We start from the raw sequence: 8,958 nt of genomic DNA on the forward strand, positions 1-8,958 counted from the left end.
GCTCTCCTCTTTTTGCCGTTTAGACACACCGAAGCTCTGCCGATTTTCTGTTCAAGCTTTTGCTTAGTTTTCTTTTTCCAGCAGAATTAATATTGTTTATTTTATTTATTTCTTTTGCAAGTTTTATTTTCTTTTTCCCTTGCAATTTATCTTCCCCGTTTTTAGCTTTTAGATATTTTTCGCGTAGTAGTTTCTACACCGGAAACTACTGTGCAACTTTATACCGGATTTAACCTTACGTTATATTCGAGTTTTTTTTATTTCCTTGATTTAATTTACTGTTTAATTGAAGAATCGAAGAACAAATCCTACCGGCTTGTGGAGGAGTGTTCAAGACCATTGTATTACGCATTCAGGTTCTTTAATCGTTATTTAATTTTTAATGTTTTATTCTATTGTTTATTTACATTGCCTGCCTGAAATGAGTCTGTGTATGCATGATAATAATTATTATTTAGTTAGCATGTCTGGCTAATTCGCCTAGGTATCGGTATGTAAAGTAAGCAGAAAAAGGGATCAAGACTAAGTCGGTCTATTCAAACTTAAAATTAGAATCAAACTTTTTATGGTCTTAACTTACAGGTTTAATAACAAGATTTTTTACAAAAGTAAAAGACATAAAGAAGTTGAAACCAACAGAGCGAGAGTTTGAGGTTTTAACTGGACAGTGTAAGTTAGTCATTAAGTCTATCTCAGGGCGAGAGCAAGTTTTAGAATTAATTAAATTCTGACTTTTTTCCAAAAAGTATTTTTAAAGATTGAATGTGAGGACGAGAGTTAAGCATTTAGATTTAATTGTATAACCTAAGTCAACAGAGCGAGAGTTTGAGATAAGGGTGTTTAAAACGGTCAGTATTTTCTTAAAAAGAGTTTCTGCAACTTTATTGTTTTCAAAATATGATTTTTGACTTAATTATAAGTGACAGCTACATTAATATAAGATCATGGTTTCTTCAACAGAGCGAGAGTTTGAGATAAAACCTTTAACCAATAAAGTTAATCGAAACGATTTATTTTAAGACCGAGAGACCGACAAGGAATTGATTCCCTAGTTTTGACGAACTACATACCGATATCCGTTTTATTAATATTTAATCTAGATATTAGTTTAGTTTTTAGCTTCCTTCCCCAAACAATCAACTATTATTCACCTTAGCTTTACGAAGTAACCTTAGATAACGGTATATCGATTCATAAGTCCCTGTGGGATCGATATCTTTTAAAACTACGCGATAGAACTGTGCACTTGCAGTTTGTATCCCATTCTCGACTCACACAGTCGAGCGATCAAGTTTTTGGCGCCGTTGCCGGGGACTTTTATTCAATCGATATCGTAACTCTTCCGTTACGCTGTAGAGACTAGGTTTCTTTTTCCTTCTATTCTTTCTTTCGTTGATTTGTATGCCACGCACTCGCTCTCAAGGCGAACCGCTCTATTTACGAATCAACGATATCGAACTATATCTCCGAGTCTTACGACGAATTCGGGAATATCGTGCTGAAAACAATCTCCCTCCTATAAACCTTCCTGATATCAAAAACATTTTTCCTTCTTTAACCGAGATGGCAGAACCAGCTCGTGCTCTTAGAGATTACGCCGCTCCATCGCAAGATGAACCACATTCAAGTATTGCTCCGCCCGCAATCGAAGCAAACAACTTTGAACTTAAACCTTCGTTGTTGCAGGCTGTGCAACAGAACCAATTCTCTGGAAATCTTACCGAAGATCCAAACCTTCATTTATCCGTATTTGTTCAATACGCTGATATTGTTAAAGCTAATGGTGTCACTTCAGAGGCAATTCGACTTCGTCTTTTTCCTTTCTCATTAAGAGATAGCGCTAGAAGATGGCTTCAATCTCTCCCTTCCAACTCAGTCACCACATGGAACGAGTTGAAGAAAGTTTTTTCTTGCCCGATATTTTCCACCAAGCAAAACAGCTATGTTAAGAGCCCAGATAAACGGATTTAAACAGAAAGACAACGAGTCTCTTTTCGAAGCATGGGAAAGATACAAAGACATGATGAGACTTTGCCCACACCATGGTTTGGAAGACTGGTTAGTAATTCACACATTTTATAATGGTCTCTTATACAATACAAGGTTAACAATAGACGCCGCTGCAGGTGGTGCACTAATGAACAAACCTTATGCTGATGCTTACCAGCTTATCGAGAGCATGGCCCAAAACCACTATCAGTGGGGAACCGAACGAACAACAGTGGAAAAACCTCAACCGAAAACTGGCATGTACGAGATAAGTAATCTTGATCACGTTAATGCAAAAGTGGATGCTTTGGTCCAGAAGATTGAAAGTTTAAACGTATCACCTCCAACCGCCGTGGTTGCTATAACTCAGAATTGCGAGGTCTGTGGAATCCAAGGCCACACTCCTGCGGAATGTCAACTCTTGACTGGAATCCAAACAGAGCAAGTAAACTATGCTCAAGGAAGCCTCTATTCGAATACCTATAACCCAAATTGGAAGAACCATCCAAACTTTTCATATAAGAGTAATAATGCTTTATACGCACCTGGACAATCTCCGAATCAAACCCCATCTGTACCTCCGGGATATCAGAAACCGAATCCTAACAATAATACCCCTAGAAAATCCAACTTGGAAATCATGATGGAAAACTTTATAGCTTCCCAACAACAAACCAATAAAGATTTCTTAAACCAGAACATACACACTGGCGAACAACTTAAACAACTAGCAAGCAAAGTAGATGCCTTGGCTACCCATAACAAAATGTTAGAAACACAAATATCTCAAGTAGCTCAACAACAAGCACCTACTGCTGCACCAACTGGTACATTCCCTGGACAGCCCCAACCTAATCCGAGAAGCCAAGCTCATGCAATTATATTAAGAAGTGGAACGGAAGTGGAAGGACCGTCTGATCCAAGGATAGAAAACCAAAACCCTAAGAAATCTACTGAGGAAAGTGAACCTAAGGAAAAGGAAGAGAGTAATAAGGATACCCTAGAAAAGAAGGAACCTTATGTACCTCCACCACCTTACAAACCACCTATACCTTACCCTCAAAGGCTTGTTAAAACCAAAGATGTAGGCCAATTTAGAAAATTTGTCGATCTCCTTAAACAATTAAACGTTACAATTCCGTTTACCGAAGCTATTACGCAGATGCCCTCATATGCTAAATTCTTAAAAGAAATTCTTTCTAATAAAAGGAAACTTGAGGATAGCGAAACCGTTACACTCCCTGCCGAATGTAGCGCTATAATCCAAAACATGCCCCCTAAACTCAAGGATCCGGGTAGCTTCTCTATACCCTGTCACATAGGAAAATTTGTTATCGACAAAGCCTTATGCGATTTAGGAGCCGGAATTAGCGTTATGCCTTTATCCATATGTAAGAGACTGGAAATGGGAGAATTAAGACCGACCAAAATGTCTGTGCAATTAGCAGATCGTTCCATCAAATATCCTGTAGGAATCCTTGAAAACGTTCCCGTACGCATAGGTCAGTTTTACATTCCCACTGACTTCACAATTATGGACATTAGAGAAGATGATACTACACCTATTATACTAGGAAGACCATTCTTAGCAACTGCCGGTGCAATCATAGACGTAAAACGAGGAAGACTCACCTTCGAAGTAGGTGAAGAGAAAATTGAATTCATTCTTTCCCAATTCTTGAAAGCACCTGCAATAGAAGATACATGTTACTTCATGGATATCATCGATGAATGCATAAAAGAAGCAGAGTCAGGAGAAGACAAATCATCAGACTATCTTTTAGAAGACAAATCTAAACAATGCTTAGCAATAACACCGGACCCTACGCAGTGTCTTAACAAACCAACCCCTGATTTGAAAACACTTCCCAAAAATCTGAGATATGAATTCCTAGACTTAGAACTTGAACGACCTGTGATAGTCAATGCAGATCTAGGAAGACTCGAAACAGAAAAACTCCTACATATCTTAAGAAAATATCCAACCGCACTAGGATACCACATAACCGATCTTAAAGGAATAAGCCCTTCTATTTGTATGCACCGCATCATGTTAGAAGAAGACGGTAAAACCTCTAGGGAACACCAGAGAAGACTAAATCCGATCCTAAGTGAGGTAGTAAAGAAAGAAATAACCAAGTTATTGGAAGCAGGTATTATATATCCTATATCTGATAGCAAATGGGTCAGTCCTGTACACGTTGTACCAAAGAAAGGAGGCATAACCGTTATTGAAAACGAAAAAGGAGAAACTATAACTAAACGAATCGAATCGGGATGGAGAATGTGCATTGATTATAGAAAACTAAACAAAGCAACCCGAAAAGATCATTTCCCTTTACCATTCATTGACCAAATGTTAGAACGATTGGCTAAACATTCACATTTCTGTTATTTAGACGGTTATTCAGGCTTCTTTCAAATACCAATTCACCCTGATGACCAAGAAAAGACAACATTCACATGCCCTTTTGGTACCTTCGCTTATAGACGAATGCCGTTTGGTCTGTGTAATGCCCCTGCAACTTTTCAAAGATGCATGATGGCGATTTTCGCCGACTTTCTCGAAAACATCATGGAAGTATTTATGGATGATTTTTCTGTATACGGACAAAGTTTCGAAGAATGCCTTGAAAACCTGGAAAGAGTTCTTGAGCGATGTGTAAAAGTAAACTTAGTACTTAATTGGGAAAAGTGCCACTTTATGGTACAAGAAGGAATTGTTTTAGGACACATCATCTCGAACAGAGGAATTGAAGTAGACAAAGCCAAAATAGAGGTAATCGAAAATCTTCAACCCCCAAGAACCGTGAGAGAAGTACGAAGCTTTTTAGGACACGCCGGTTTTTACCGACGATTCATCAAAGACTTCTCTAAGATAACTAAACCCTTAACCGGACTATTAATGAAAGATGCTGAATTCATATTCGACGATAACTGTTTAAAAGCATTTCAAACTCTCAAACAAGCATTGATCTCCGCACCCATTATGCAGACACCAGGCTGGAATGAACCTTTCGAAATAATGTGCGATGCCAGCGATTATGCTGTAGGTGCTGTTTTAGGACAAAGAAAGGATAAAAAGCTTCATGTTATATATTACGCTAGCAGAACCCTGGATGAAGCACAGATGAATTATGCCATAACCGAGAAAGAACTCCTAGCAGTGGTATTTGCGCTAGATAAATTTCGTTCTTACTTGGTAGGAGCCAAAATAATAGTTTACACTGATCACGCCGCTATCAGGTACCTTCTAACAAAAAAGGATGCTAAACCTAGACTCCTAAGATGGATCTTGTTACTACAAGAATTCGACTTAGAAATCAAGGACAAGAAAGGAACTGAAAACGTAGTAGCAGACCACCTCTCTAGACTTGAGAACCTTGAACCAGAAAGAACATCCATTAATGATGATTTCTCGTATGACAAACTCATAGCTACTTTGGAAGAGAACAACTCCGACATGCAAGTAGAAACCACCTTAGCTATATCTGTCATACCATGGTACGCTGATCTAGTCAATTATTTAGCTGCCGGAATAGTTCCACCTACTTTATCTTACCAGCAGAAGAAAAGATTCTTCCACGACATAAAACACTATTACTGGGATGATCCCTTACTTTTCAAAAGAGGCCCCGATGGTATTTTCCGTCGATGTATACCCGAAGAAGAGGTAGAAAACATAATCCAACACTGTCACTCTGCGCCTTATGGTGGACACACAAGTACATCCAAGACCTGCTCTAAAATCCTACAAGCTGGCTTTTATTGGCCAACTATATGGAAGGACGTACATGCGGCTATTAAGGAGTGTGACAGATGTCAACGCACGGGAAACATATCTAGACGTGACGAGATGCCACAAAAAGGTATTTTGGAAGTAGAGATTTTTGACGTGTGGGGGATAGACTTCATGGGACCATTTCCACCCTCCTTCGGTAACAAATACATACTCGTGGCGGTTGACTACGTATCAAAGTGGATCGAAGCTATAGCTTCTCCAACTAATGACACCCGAGTAGTAACTAGACTCTTTAAAAATATAATATTTCCGAGATTTGGCATCCCAAGGATAGTAGTCAGTGATGGTGGATCGCACTTTATATCCAAGGTACTCGAAAAACTACTACTTAAATATGGAGTGAGACATAGGATAGCAACACCTTACCACCCTCAAACCAGTGGACAAGTGGAAGTATCTAACAGAGAAATCAAGCAAATACTAGAGAAAACGGTCGCCACTTCAAGGAAAGATTGGTCATTGAAACTACCAGAAGCTTTATGGGCATACCGAACTGCTTATAAAACTCCCATAGGGACGACCCCATTTAAGCTCATTTATGGAAAATCCTGTCACCTCCCGGTAGAATTAGAACATAAAGCCTATTGGGCTATTAGAAATTTAAATCTGAATTACAAAGCCGCCGGTGAAAAGAGAATCCTTGACATAAACGAATTAGAGGAACTCAGAAGAGACGCCTATGAGAATGCCAAAATCTATAAAGAAAGAACAAAACAATGGCATGACAAGCGTATATCAAGGAAAATCTTCAAGCAAGGCGACGTAGTACTTTTATTTAACTCCAGACTAAAATTATTCCCGGGAAAACTACGATCCAGATGGTCAGGACCTTTCCATATCACTAAAATCTTTCCCAGTGGAGCGGTAGAAATAAAAGGACAATCTACAGAACCGTTCACCGTAAACGGGCAACGTCTGAAACATTATCGCTATGCGGAAACCAACGAGGATTCGCAAATTCTACACTTAGACGAAACGCCCCCAGGACTCATAGACTATATTTAACAGTTTCTTTGTCGAGCTTGCGACATTTAAACAAAGCGCTTAGTGGGAGACAACCCACAAATTACTCTGTTATTTTATTATTCTATTATTATTATCATTTCTCTATTTTTCTCTTAATTATTCTTTTAATTTCTATTTAGTATTCATTATTGATTTATTCAAAAAAGAAAAAAAATATATCCATATAATAATAATAATTCTTTTCTTCTTTCGGCATTTGGCCAAATCCTGACTTAAACTCATGTTTTCTTTTCTCTAGTTAACACTAACCAGATGGGACATTTTGACCGTATGGGTATCAAGTTCAGAGGAATGGCTCAGAAACGAAGGTTTGAAGAACTAGCCGCTAGAGAGATGCTACCTAGTTTATATGTTGATGATTGGGCTATGACTGCCCTTGGACTGAGACAGAGTGTCCTGTTTTTGCTGAATCAGATAGGATGGGAGACCTCCCCTATCCTGAGACATTTCACCACCTACCGGAGACTCACACTAGAATTCCTTAGTTCATTAATCTATCTACCTAGCCATGGAAAAGGAATTACCAGAGGTTTTATCCAGTTCAGAATGTTCAATATGGAGTACCAATTTAATATTAGAGACTTCACCAACCTTTTGGGTTTTCCTACCTCCTTTGATACATTCACTATAAGCCAGGAAGAACTTTTTGAATATAGAGAGCTGGAACACTTTTGGGGTAAGCTGACTGGAAATGATGAGCCCGAAGAACATGAGTTTCTCTCTGGAAACATACATAACCCGGCTTTTCGCTATTTCCATAAGATCCTGACCCACACTTTATTTGGGAAGAAGCCAAATAGTACTTCAGTTTCACGTGATGAACTCTTCATCATATTTTGTGCTTCCCAGAACCGTCCAGTAAACGGTGCTACTTTTATGTTAGCTAATTTGGACCACCTTATCCAGGATGAGCGAGCACCCATTAGAATAGGTGGCCTGATAACTATGATAGGTAATGCTATTGGATTACGTCAGCCTATGCTTGACCTGAACCCTTTTTGTGGCATTACTACTCTGAGTATACCTTTCCTCTTCAACACTATGTTTATAGCAAACATAGGGTCTGATGAGTTCGAGCTTATTATTGATAACCAGGTTCTCTGCCTATTCACCATGCCCGATCCTAGAACTAGTGTTCATAACCAAAGGAACTGGCTCTATAACCTGAATGAAACCCCAACTCCTGCTGGATCCACTGAATCCATCCAGGATTATGAGATTTGTGATGACTATGAGCACTATGTTGACCATATCTCTCTTGCTGAATCTGACCCTCAGACTCCATCCGGCTACTATGATATTGATCCTCCTCCTCAGCCTGTCCTGACCGAAGAATCAGCTATGCCTGATCTCCGACATCATATGCCAGGAACAGATATTAAAACCGTCATTGAAGCTTTGATGTCAGAACAAAACGCCCTCAGGGAAGATTTCCACAGCTTGAGACTTGCAGTCCTAGAACACATGAGCAGCACGGCAAGTCAGTTACGTATGTTACGGCATCATGTTAACTCTTTTGCTCCTCCGGCCAGAGATCCGAAGATAGATGGAATTTAGTTATTTTTCTTTCTTAGTTATTTAGTTTTAGGCTAGATTTTTCATTAATGTTATTTGAATTCATGTTCGCATTTATTTTTTTCCTTTTCATTTCATTGTTTTCCCTTCGTGTATTACATTATGTCAATTTTATTAAAGCTTTTATTTTATGCAATGGCTATGTTCTCTACTGTTACTTAGAATGAATTATTATTATGTGAAGTAGAATAGCATGCAATACAAATTAATTAGCTAAATTAATTAGAACAATCTAAAAACCAAATAAAACAAAAACAAAATAATCAAAATATATTCATCTCCTAATTAAGTCTGCGTAGCGCTACTGAAGAAGCCTTGCCAAAAGAACTGTGTGACGAGCGTCACACAATCCATGACGAACGGCACGCAACACTCTTGTTACGAGCGTCACACCCTTGTGACGAGCGTAACGCCTCTCAGACATGTGAACGTTAGGGAGCCGTTGGAGACGAACGTTACACCCCTACCTTTTTACATTCCCCATTCATTTTTCATTTACCACATTTAATTACTTTTCAACCACTCTTTCTTTTCACCTCCCACATTTTTCTCTATAAATACCCTCC

General features: G+C 38.8%; 1 pseudogene; it reads right to left on the reverse strand.

Moving 5' to 3' along the window:
- Positions 1 to 1,949: 1,949 nt before the first annotated feature.
- Positions 1,950 to 2,049, reverse strand: LOC127133748 (uncharacterized; annotated as a pseudogene).
- Positions 2,050 to 8,958: the final 6,909 nt, after the last annotated feature.

The sequence above is a fragment of the Lathyrus oleraceus genome, chromosome 3 (assembly GCF_024323335.1).
Source record: "Lathyrus oleraceus cultivar Zhongwan6 chromosome 3, CAAS_Psat_ZW6_1.0, whole genome shotgun sequence".
NCBI lineage: Eukaryota > Viridiplantae > Streptophyta > Magnoliopsida > Fabales > Fabaceae > Lathyrus > Lathyrus oleraceus.